The sequence below is a fragment of the Cheilinus undulatus genome, linkage group 1, assembly GCF_018320785.1.
Source record: "Cheilinus undulatus linkage group 1, ASM1832078v1, whole genome shotgun sequence".
NCBI lineage: Eukaryota > Metazoa > Chordata > Actinopteri > Labriformes > Labridae > Cheilinus > Cheilinus undulatus.
The window spans coordinates 8,048,827-8,060,389 of NC_054865.1; positions in this window are offsets into that span (position 1 = coordinate 8,048,827).

The following is an 11,563-nucleotide window of genomic DNA, read 5'->3' on the forward strand; positions in this document are numbered from 1 at the left end:
AGAGTTTTTAGCAGAAAGCACATTTAAAGAAATTTTAACAGTACTCACAATTTGGTTAATTAAGGCCCTGTTCAAAATTGTGACTACTTTTATATTGGGATTTGCATTTTTATCCATCCTTGCTTACAGGATATTTGTAAAATCTCTCATTGCGTTTAGATCAACAAGACTGGGAGCCTGGCTGGGTAAAATCTTCCAATATATTTTAATTATTATCATTGATATTAGTGATAATTTTTTTTTCCCCAGATATCCCTTCATTTCACTTATGATAGTATTATTTATCATTGATTTAATGGACAAACGAAGACAAAATTACTAGCCCCCCCTATAAAAATGTCATTGATTTAAGTGAATTTCTCAAGTGCTGCTAAACAAAGCAAAGTTTTTTTTAACACAGCTTTTCAAACATCCCAGTTTTATTTAAGATGCTGTCATTATTATTTAACTTTGCACACAGAAATGAAAATATTCCACAAAAATATTCATATACATGTTGATGATATCTCTCACTCCAGTTCTTGACACTTGGAAATTCGGTGATAACTTCTCTAGATCCTTCTCCTGCTCTGTGAGAGTCAACAATTCTTTTTCTCAAGTCTAAACTGATTTCTTTAGTTTTTGGCATGGTGCCGTCTCAAGTGACAGCTCAAACCCTTTCCGAGGCTTTTATACTGCGTGTAAACTAGGAAATAACCCTTGGTTTTAGCTAGATCTTACCAGCTTTGAGCATGGCAAACTTAAAGCATTGTGCACAACAGTTGTTTGTGCTGTGGCTCAGTAGAAAGGTCAGTTCTTGAAGGGGGCCAATAATACTGACCCTGGTCATTTTGCCTTTTCTGAAAAACTTCTGTTTTTGTGTGCAAATGAAAATATTTATGCCTTTAAAGATAACTAGTATGTTCAGAAATGCTATGTTGTAAAACACTTGGGAGAATCTTGAAAAAACTTTAAATTTCATAGGGGGTTATATTGTTCTCAGCTGTATATATCTTGCTGGTTTGGCCAGAATAGCAGTCAGTGCAATTTATCCCAGGTTCATCCCAGACTCTGAGCTGAAACTGAACCTCAGGGGAAAGCTATAGGACCAAAATAGAAGGACCACACCGGAGCTACATTTAAGCTTTTTTTTTTCTTTTTTAAAGATTTATTATGGGGACTTTTCATGCCTTTATTCGATAGAGGAAGGACAGTGGATAGACTTGGAAACAGGGAAGAGAGTGGGGAGAGACATGGGGCAAAGGGCCTACATTTAGGCTTTTCCCTCTATAGAGAATGTGAAGCTGACATCACGCTGCGTTGCACTTACGGTGTCGGCGCCATCACTGGAGGAATGCAAATCTAAACAAATATATATGGAAAACAAACAGGAGAAACAGAGAAAGAAAAGTAGTTTGAAGACAAACCAAAAGAAAAATAAGAGATGGAGAAGGGAAAAGAAAATGAAAGAGGACACTACCCTGACAAACTCAAATTAAATGTGAAGCAATGGTACACAGAGAAACTGCAAACTATTAACGGTGTTGATCTGTACGTTTTGAAGACCAAGGACTGGATTCAAGACCCCGATGTACTCCCTCCACTGACTTATCTAGACATTGTAAATTATCTCGTTTTTGGACTGAGTGCATATACTTAAAAAGAATTCAAAACATATAAATCTGTAGAAGCTCATGAGCAGTTCTGCAGTGGATGGGTGCAAGATTTGCTCATTTACAAGCCGGAGAACTGCGAGAACACAGTCGTACTTGACAAAGGTAAGGTTGCTTCTTTTTGGCACGTACCGTAAAACACCAAATAATCGCCAGGCCCCAATTAACCGCTGGGTGTGGCAGTACATTTTGACAAATAAACACCTGTTCCAAATAAATGAAATAATAACGTATAATTGTGTAACATTACGATGCAGGAAGCAAATACTCTGAAGTATTTCTTGAGTAAACCACTGGGCGGAGTGACACAGTGCAGCAGCCGTGTCTGGAGTGTAGTTCTGGCTTTGCATTAAAACATCTCTGTCTCATAATGTTCCATAATTATTTCATAGCATGGTGAATGTGCAGGTCACAACTTGTCCACGAGAGCGTTTTTGAGTTGTTGGATTGTGTGTTTGATGAGGGAAAGCCAGAATACCGTCTGCTTACATTGAGTTGGCACAGCAGGTCTGAACTCGGCAGCGCCAATCTAAAAACAGCTTGTACTGACAACTAAAGGTAACAAACCTATTGCTAAGACTATAGGAATTTTGGCAATGGGCAAATTTGCCAAAATGATAAAGTATCCCTTTAACTATCTTTTTTAACCTTAACACGGAAGCTTTAATCCTGTCTCCTCCATCAGCTGCACATGGATATGTGCCAGTGGAGGAGGAGACAGGGGAGTCTACGGACTGAAGTTAGTTGTTAAAACTTATAGAAAAAAAAAGATAAAGTCTAAATCATTTCCGAGAAGCAGATAAATAGGAAAATACAAATATCATACTGAAAAAAGGCTCCAGCTGCGCTCATTTGCAGCACCGTTATTTATGAGAAAATCCATGAGAAGTTAAAAGCTGTAGAAGCTGAATTTGTATGTGGGGAATTAATTATTCTCAGTGGATATCTACGTTATAACAAGACTGATCTAGCAAAGCATTTTTTAGTGTTAATACGAGCCATGAAATTTCTCTGCTTCACTACGATGATGGTGATCATGATCGATAAAAAAGGTGAAAGTAATCATTTTACAAAATTAATAGCATGACGTTATCTAAAGAAACTGGTACTGATAGCCCTCTAAATGAGATTAATGCGTCCCCTTTTCTCAATCCAGCTGTCTGTGACATGACAAGCAGTAAAATCAGATGGCTCGGCTCGAGCTGCAAAGTGCTACGACACTCTGCTTGACAGCTGATTGCCACCGTAGTGCACATGTGCGTTTTCAGAAATTGTCTTTTTCCCTGTTTACACGGAGACGTATTGGAAAACTTCCACCCTGGAGCCCGCTTCCAGAAAGTTTCGTTTTCAGGCACCAAAATGCCGTTGCCGTGTAAACGGACTGCCAAAATGCAACAAAACTTTTGCGTTTTCACCTGAAAACGTTGTCGTGTTAACAGGGCATCAGACACATGAGAATGACCAGTATCATTTGAAACTGGGTAGGCGTTCTTCTTCCCTGTGGCAGAAAGGGCTTACATGGCTCAACAAAACATTGAAAAGTTTATAATTTGGAAGTCCTGTGTAATATTTTACTCTATCCTTGTCATGCTTCAGAAACTTCTCTGTAATTTCTTTTTCAGCAAGTTTACGCTTCAAATTCCTATTTTCCTCTAGTAGACCGTTGATTTCGTCGCACCTAGGCTTGCACAGCACACACTCCTCTTCACACTGGTCATCAGGATGCAGCACTGTGCCCGCTTCCTGTTGTGCCCTGTCCTCTTCTTCCAGTGTGTTGTCCTCTCCTTGATAACTGTCCTCCGCTCTGTCCTCCACTTGAAGTTGTACCATTCCCTCTTCTTCTAGTGAGCTCTCCTCTACTCTGTCCACTTTGTCCCCTTTCCTTTCCTCCGTCTTCTCAGCTTGGTTTTTATGTCTCTTCAAGTGACGTGCAAAGCTGTCTTGGTCAGGAACTTTCACCTCGTTGTGCCCCAAGAGCAAAGACAGCGTCCAATCATGATGAGTTTCCAACATTTCATATGCTGGTTGTCCTGTGAATACAGAAATTGTGTAAATTATTCCCAATAATGCAAATACTAACATGATTTCACAAGCATTTCTGTAAGATAGAAACAAAGACTGAAAACAATTTAGACCAGAACCTTGAGTGGAGAACGCTGAGTAACGTAGGCGTCAACACACACATTTTAGGCCAAAGTCAGATCAAAGAGAATCACCAGATTGGACCAGCAAAACACCATAGAACTCACCTGACTGAAAATGAAGAGAGCACACTCTCAGATGTTCAGGAATGGTGTTAAATACAATGTCTTTTCTCCTTACTGCTGCTATCCACGCCGTTCGTCGTCTTTGGTAAGCTCCTCAACTTGTGGGCCTTCGTTTTTTTCTCCACTTAGGAAAGGAGAAAAAGCGGACGCCATTGTCCAATTTTTTGCCAGATCTATCATGTGATCTACTGTGGCAATTTGTTACGCAGCAGTACTGTCCTACCATGATTACTTTTAATTGCTTTTATAAGCGAGTTTAGCGAGACGAGACAAACAAAGTGTGGGTACAACCGCGATCCTCCAGTGATGGCGCCGACGCCCCACAGTGCAAAGCGGCATGACGTAACTTCCCATTCTCTATAGAGTAATTCTTGGCTGAATCTCAATATCCTCCCTAAACCCTGAGCCCTCATTGACTTAACTGACTGCTCCTGGAAAGTGATTGAGTGAGTGAGGCTGCAAGGGCTTGAAGGGTAGAAACAGGAATGGGACAGCCCTTTGTGTTTTTTTGTTGACAGCCGGCATCTTGTAGAGCTTAAAACAAAGATAAAAACAAGTGTGCCTCACCTACAGACCTGTTTTCTCAGTGGATGAAGGCTGTTTTATATAATATACTTACAGGAAAAAATACTTCTTTTTACACTGTCCACCCCTTTTTGCACCTTCCATGTTTTTTGTTTACATTTTAGCTCTTTTGACTTCACTTTTATAGGGTTTACTAGCCAATCCCAATGTGAGTGTGGACATTGGGATTGGCTAGTAAACCCTATAAAAGTGAAGTCAAAAGAGCTAAAATGTAAACAAAAAAACATGGAAGGTGCAAAAAGGGGTGGACGTTAAAAGACGCATTTTTTCCTGTAAGTATATTATATAAAACAGCCTTCATCCACTGAGAAAACAGATCTGTAGGTGAGGCACGCTTGTTTTTATCTTTGTTTTAAGCTCTACAAGATGCCGGCTGTCAACAAAAAAACACAAAGGGCTGTCCCATTCCTGTTTCTACCCTTCAAGCCCTTGCAGCCTCACTCACTCAATCACTTTCCAGGAGCAGTCAGTTAAGTCAATGAGGGCTCAGGGTTTAGGGAGGATATTGAGATTCAGCCAAGGATTACTCTATAGAGAATGGGAAGTTACGTCATGCCGCTTTGCACTGTGGGGCGTCGGCGCCATCACTGGAGGATCGCGGTTGTACCCACACTTTGTTTGTCTCGTCTCGCTAAACTCGCCTATAAAAGCAATTAAAAGTAATCATGGTAGGACAGGACTGCAGCGTAACAAATTGCCACAGTAGATCACATGATAGATCTGGCAAAAAATTGGACAATGGCATCCACTTTTTCTCCTTTCCTAAGTGGAGAAAAAACGAAGGCCCACAAGTTGAGGAACTTACCAAAAGACAGCGAATGGCGTGGATATCAGCAGTAAGGAGAAAAGACATGACATTTAACACCATTCTGAACATCTGAGAGTGTGTTCTCTTCATTTTCAGTTCTGTGGTGTTTTGAGGTACAATCTGGTGATTCTCTTTGATCTGACTTTGGCCTCAAATGTGTGTGTTGACGCCTACGTTACTCAGCGTTCTCCAGTCAAAATTGTCTTCAGTCTTTGTTCCTATCTTAAAGAAATGCTTGTGAAATCATGTTAGTATTTGCATTATTGGGTATAATTGACACAATTTCTGCATTCACAGGACAACCAGCATATGAAATGTTGGAAACTCATCATGATTGGACGCCGTCTTTGCTCTTGGGGCACGATGAGGTGAGAGTTCCTGACCAAGACAGATTTGCACGTCACTTGAAGAGACACAAAAACCAAGCTGAGAAGATGGAGGAAAGGGCAGGGGACAGAGTGGACAGAGTAGAGGAGAGATCGCTAGAAGAGGAGGGAATGGTACAACTTCAAGTGGAGGACAGAGCGGAGGACTATTAGCAAAAGGACAACACACAAGAAGAAGAGGACAGGGCACAAAGGGAAGCGGGCACAGTGCTGCTTCCTGATGACCAGTGTGAAGAGGAGTGTGTTCTGTGCAAGCCTAGGTGCGACGAAATCAACTGTCTACTGGAGGAAAATAGGAATTTGAAGCGTAAACTTGCTGAAAAAGAAATTACAGAGGAGTTTCTGAAGCATGACGATGATAGAGTAAAATATTACACTGGACTTCCAAATGATAAAGTTTTCAATGTTTTGTTGAGCCCCTTTCTGCCACAGGGAAAAAGAAAGCTTGCTCCGTTTCAAATGATACTGGTCACTCTCATGTGTCTGATGCCCTGTTAACACGACAACGTTTTCAGGTGAAAACGCAAAAGTTTTGTCGCGTTTTGGCAGTCCGTTTACACAGCAACGGCATTTTGGTGCCTGAAAACGAAACTTTCTGGAAGCGGGCTCCAGGGTGGAAGTTTTCCAATATGCCCCCATCTTCGTGTAAACAGGGAAAAAGACAATTTCTGAAAACGCACATGCGCACTACGGCGGCAATCAGCTGTCAAGCAGAGCGTCGCAGCACTTTGCAGCTCAAGCCGAGCCATCTGATTTTACTGCTTGTCATGTCACAGACAGCTGGATTAAGAAAAGGGGACGCATTAATCTCGTTTAGAGGGCTATCAGTACCAGTTTCTTTAGATAACGTCATGCTATTAATTTTGTAAAATGATTACTTTCACCTTTTTTATCGATCATGATCACCATCATCATCATCGTAGTGAAGCAGAGAAATTTCATGGCTTGTATTAACACAAAAAAATGCTTTGCTAGATCAGTCTTGTTATAACGTAGATATCCACTGAGAATAATTAATTCCCCACGTACAAATTCAGCTCCTACAGCTTTTAACTTCTCATGGATTTTCTCATAAAGAACGGTGCTGCACATGATCGCAGCTGGAGCCTTTTTTCAGTATATTTGTATTTTCCTATTTATCTGCTTCTCGGAAATGATTTAGATTTTATCTTTTTTCTATAAGTTTTAATAACTAACTTCAGTCCGTAGACTCGCCTGTCTCCTCCTCCACTGGCACATATCAATGCGCAGCTGATTCGAAAACAGCCATTCTTCTTCTTCTACTTCTTCTTCTTGGCTGTTTTCGAATTCGCCTACTATACTAGCAGTACATACTGATTTGCCAAAAATGTAGTATGCAGTATGTGAACAAATGCAAAAGTTGCAGTATGCCAAAAATACCCGGATGACGTACTGATTCGGGAAAATTGCACAGTATGCATCGGACCAGTCTGCTTCGCCTACTGTTACCCACAATGCAAAGCGCCGGGTCAGAGTTCGTAATAGCGGAGAGCGGCGTAACTTTCACCAGAACGGCCGATGGTCACAAGAAGTGCCATTACCTTTTATCTTTACCTTTTTTAACATGTACTATAGCGAAATATGGTGTAGTAGGGTCACTGTTGTTTTTGTTTAGCCGTTACGGCTCATAACGACCGGAAAGGTGCTGTCAAGCGTGTCCTTCCACTGCACTATACATGCTAAGCTAAAAGCAACAGCTATAGAAATCCTGAAAAATCAAATAAAAACACTTCCCAGATTTTTTTCTGTACATAAATGGATGGAAAACACTAGCGGCATTTAATAGTCATTTAAAAAAGTCATTTAATATTGACCAGGGTATGACGTACTTCTGTATACCGGAAACCAGCGAAACCGGGCACGGAATACTACACGATAACGTCTGACTGGCATTCATACTGCATACTACTGTCGAACGCAGTACTGCGTTTGGCAGGAGTATGTAGTATGCCAATTCGAAAACAGCCGTTGTTTTTTGGTGGGTGGCAACCAGCGTTAAAGGTGTATTACCGCCACCTACTGTGTTGGAGTGTGGACCAGAGTAACTACCTGTGTTCAACCAGTCACTACTGAAAATAATAATCTAACTTAAAAAAAAAAAATATATATATATATATATATATATTTAACTAGAAAAAAAGGAAACAAAAATAAATACTAATAAATAGAACAGACTGATCTTAAATTCTTTCCATTAAACCTGTCCCAATAAGGTACTTGAACAGTCATTTCTGTCCAACAGTAAAAAGATTTTTAACTGTCATCTCAACTCCCAATTTCCTGAGTTCTCTTCTCAGTATTTCTTGCTTCTCTTCATACTTCTGACAGTGAAGTAATACATGTTCAACTGATTCCACAAGGCTGCACTGTTCACAAAGTCCTGTCAGATGCTTTTTTATCAAGTGAAGTGTCTTGTTTAAACCTGTATGTCCCACTCTTAATCTTGTTAATATATTTTCTTCATAAGTTCTTTTCCTCCTCCTCCTCCTCGCTGTACCCACTTCTTGTTGTATTGCATACAGGTGCCTTCCAGTATGTCCATTATCCCAGGTTTGTTGCCATGTTTTCATGATGTGACTTTTAACTAATGCTTTAGCCTCATTTTTACTGATAGGGATATTCATTTTATCATCAAGTTTTAAAGCAAGTTTTGCAAGTGAATCAGCCATTTCATTGCCTTTAATCCCCCTATGAGCTGGTATCCACATAAACATTACAACAATGTTCATATTTTTAAATCTGAACAAAGTTTCATAAATTTCATTAACAATGTCTTGTCCGCTCTTTGACTGAAATGACTTTAATGCTAATAACACTGAAGCCGACTCAGTACAAATAATAGCGTTTTTAATATGACATTCTTCTATTTTCTGCAGCGCTGTTAGAATTGCTAGAGTCTCAACAGTAAACGCTGACAGGTGATCTATCTACCTCTTTTTAACAGAGACCTCTTTGATCAGGATACAGACAGCAAAGGAGGAACTACCAGTGTTGGGATCTTTAGATCCATCTGTATACACAGGAATGAAGGACTGATACACTGTTTGCAGTCTGTCCTTTACCAACACAGAAATATCTCCAGATCCTCTTTGAACCTTATCTAGGCAGTTTATATCAACCTCTACTCGAGGAAACAGCCACGGAGGTGTCACTGTAAGCAGACCAGTTAAAGAAAACCTGCTTTGATTTAACTCCATTTCTATTGCTGTCCTTTCACTGCTCCATGCAAAGCATTCACACTTTGCTCACCCCCTTTCCCAACAAGGAAGAAGTACCTTAGTGGTTGGGTGGTGCTCAGATTGCCCTTGAAGGTTAACCCAATAATTTAACATGAATTGCTTCCGTCTGAGAGATAGTGGCATCTCTCCCACTTCTACCTGTAGACCAGATACAGGACTTGTTTTAAAAGCACCACAGCACAATCTTAATTCCTGCGCTTGCACCACGTCCAGCTTCATCAATGTTTTCGCTGCTGATCCGTAAGCTACACATCCATAGTCTATCACTGACCTAATATGTAACCTAAGTGTTACATATATATATCTCATATAGAGCATATATATCCCAGAGGTGGAGACAGTGGCGCACCTGGTGGTGGCATCAGGTGACACCAGGCACAGTGTAGCCACAGCAGCAGATCTGGAGCTAAAGAGCAAACAGAGCATCATCGATTGGAATAATCCTCTAATAATCAACAAGATGTACAAGGTGTATCTGGGGGATGTATCTCTATATGTTGATCTTTCAGCCCCCCATTCTGATCCTGTAAGACACCTCATTACATTCAATATCTTTTTACATTTATCGATGATTCTATCAATATGTTCCTTCCAAATAAGCTTTGAATCAAAACACACACCAAGAAATTTGAAATGATTCACTTGCTCTATGATTTGTCCGTACATCTTAATCTGTGTTTTCACTCCTCTTTTTCTTGTAAACAAAACTGATTTAGTTTTATCAACAGTGGTGATTCATTTGATTGGAATTATGGCAACGACCCATTGAGTGATTGGATTTTCCAAGATGATTCGATTTTAGGCAAGAATTGATTTGGCTGCTGGTGTGACATATGCACAGAAGAGCTTTTCCAATGTTGTGACCCATGGAGGCAACAGAGAGATTTGTACTGTCTGAAAGTGCAGTTTTGTACAGTCAAAAGATCTCAGCTATACTTAAATTTAACAAATTCAGCTACCGGAGGACCCCAAAGACACTGAATCAAGATGAGGCCCTTCATGTCTTCAGAGCTTTCCATGGAGCCCAAACATGTCAAATCTGGACTAGACCCTCAAGAGTGGCAGCTCAGTAGCTCTTAGCTTTAAGCAAAGGGTCTGAGGATGAATGCCAGCAGCTGGTATCAATCCAAACTCCACAGAAGAAGAGTCATGAGTCTAGGATAGCCACCATGCACTGAGAAGCATGAAATAAAATCAAAAAACAACTTTGTGGTTGCAGTACTGATTTACTCCTGTGGTCTGAACACTGAAATGTTTTTGACACATGACAAAACCAGCACAACACAGCATGGGGACATGCATCATAGACTGACTGGTAATCCTTCCTTGGTCTTCACTTCTTCCATTTCAAAAGCTCATAAAAAGTTTTAATTCCTTTCAGAAGCATGTCCTCTCTGACTGTTTTGTTACGATTATCTTTAAATCTAGCAGTGATAAAACCTTCCTCAAATTATGTGATTAATTGCGATTAATTAAGGACATAGTCTGGAATTAAAGGACAAATTTACCGCTGGAGTGATTGGCTTGACATAATACTACCATGTCTACACAGTATAAAGATGAAAAAAAGTTCTGAAATCAGTCCTTCATAGCCTGAGATATTCCATGAAAACGTTCAATTCAGCCAAAGGATTCAGATACTTCAACACCCAGAATGCACTGCTGCAGGTGGGTGGGTAAGTGTTAACACAAACCTTTGTCCATGTGTTGACCTGTCAAAGAGGGAAAAGGTGCCTGGACTACTTCTGTTTGTAATAACCAGAGGCCTGTGACTAATGTAGATCTAAAGATGAATACATACCTCTGATATCATACATTTTCCCTAATATCTTTTTTTTTTCCATTCTGAAGCTTATTTAAAAATAAAAAGCTTTCTGAGCACTTATTCTCTCACTGCTGTCATACAGACCACATTTCAAACATGAGTCATATCAGGAGCATTCTGTCCTGCAGCACATCCACAGCTTCTAGCCTATAGTAGGGCTATAATCTTTATATTTATTCATAGGAACTGTGTAAAGGAACATAGACAGAGGTACACAAGAGTGACAGCTGATGTACATACAGATAAAAAGAAACTCTCAAATTAAAGAAGAGAGGATAATGAGGAGTTTTAGTGCTTTGTTATTATTTATTTATTTGTCATTTATGTGTGATAAAGCTCTGAGTGAAAGTTATGGGCTAACCTACAAATTATAGGTTATAAACAGTCATCAAAATAATGTCTATAAAAATCCTCACGAATAAATAAACTATGATATCAACCAATTAAACCTGTTGACAGTGCAACATCATTCACTCCATCAGCTGTTGTCAAGACTCGTCAAGGTCCAAAAAATAATCATGATCTTCTCTAATTAAACTCTGTGGCCGTTGAGCATCATCCGGACCAATGCAGGAAAATCCTAACTTTAATAGTCAACTCTATAGTGTAATCTTTAGTAACTATACATCGGTCCATTCTGGCCTGCACACAGCATGTGTTATCAAAGCAAATCCCCTCTGCTTCTGGTTTGTGGTTCCATGTCTCCCCTGAAGTCCTTCAGCCCTTGTAGCGGATAACAGGCCCAAGACAAACCCAGAGAATAGACCCCAACAAACCCAG